The following is a 1,009-nucleotide window of genomic DNA, read 5'->3' on the forward strand; positions in this document are numbered from 1 at the left end:
GAAACACTCCTCCTGTCCAGCCCCTCCTGTCCAGTCCCGTGAGTGTGCTCTCACCCCCGGTCCCGTCTGGAAACCTCAGCACACGGTCCTTGCTCCCTAGCTGGAAAGGGCCTCTTTATCCTGTGGCCTCAGCACTTGGACCTCCTCCTCTGGCCAGAGGAACAAGAGGGTGTTTTCTGACCCCCAGAGGCCTCTGTGACCACATGCATCTCCTGAGCACTTTCCAAGGGCTCTGCGTGCAGAGCTCATTGCGTCTTGGGCCAGCGGAATCGCTTTTTAGATGAGGTGCTGAGATTAGAGACCAGGGTTGCCTCTAGGAAGCCGCAGAGCCAGGATGATCTGAACTCAGCCGTGTGACCCAGAGCCCAGTTTTCCACCTTCCTGTCTAGTCCATCCTCGTATAAAGTGAACTTGTTACCACTTCAGTAAGTCTGTGAGTTCATAGTGCTGTCTATGGAGTCCTCATCTGAGAGGAGTGCTGTTCGCACTGACGCCCACTCCATCCGTAGAGATCCTGGCTGTGACGTGGAGCCCTTGGGCGAGGTGCTCCTCCACACTCTGTTAAAAGTAATTTCAGCTCTCGCTTGGAAACAGCGCAGGTGACTATTGGTGGTGAGTCGCCCCAGTCCCGGCAGTGCAGTGATGTCCAGAGGCTTCACGCTGGGCCCTCACCGAGCTCTGTCCACCTGCTCTGTCACACCCCTGGCCTGGGCAGCTTCCCACGCCCTCACATGGCTCCTCTTGCTCACTTAGCCCACACCAGAGCCTCTCTCCTTGCATCACGTCTGCTGGTGCACGCTGGAATAACACGCATGCAGCAAGGTCACGTCTGTAGAGAGGGAGCTAGCTGTAGGAAGGGTTCTCAATGTCTACACTCAGCTCTCCTCAACCTCAGGACTGCAGTTCCCAGCCCGGCCCAGCCCCGCCCCAAGGGCATCTGCTGGACTCAGTGTTCCAGGGTGATCCATAAAGAATAACACTCAATTTGACGTTAATTCCAACTCGGGTG

General features: G+C 56.5%; 1 protein-coding gene across 1 annotated transcript in view; it reads left to right on the forward strand.

The window, feature by feature from the left end:
- The window catches only part of ESYT2 (extended synaptotagmin-like protein 2), a 77,767-nt gene that overhangs the window by 60,493 nt on the left and 16,265 nt on the right, over nucleotides 1-1,009 (forward strand). The gene's annotated exons all lie outside the window — the stretch shown is intronic.

This window comes from Bison bison, unplaced genomic scaffold, assembly GCF_000754665.1.
Source record: "Bison bison bison isolate TAMUID 2011002044 unplaced genomic scaffold, Bison_UMD1.0 scf7180017864503, whole genome shotgun sequence".
NCBI classification, from domain to species: domain Eukaryota; kingdom Metazoa; phylum Chordata; class Mammalia; order Artiodactyla; family Bovidae; genus Bison; species Bison bison.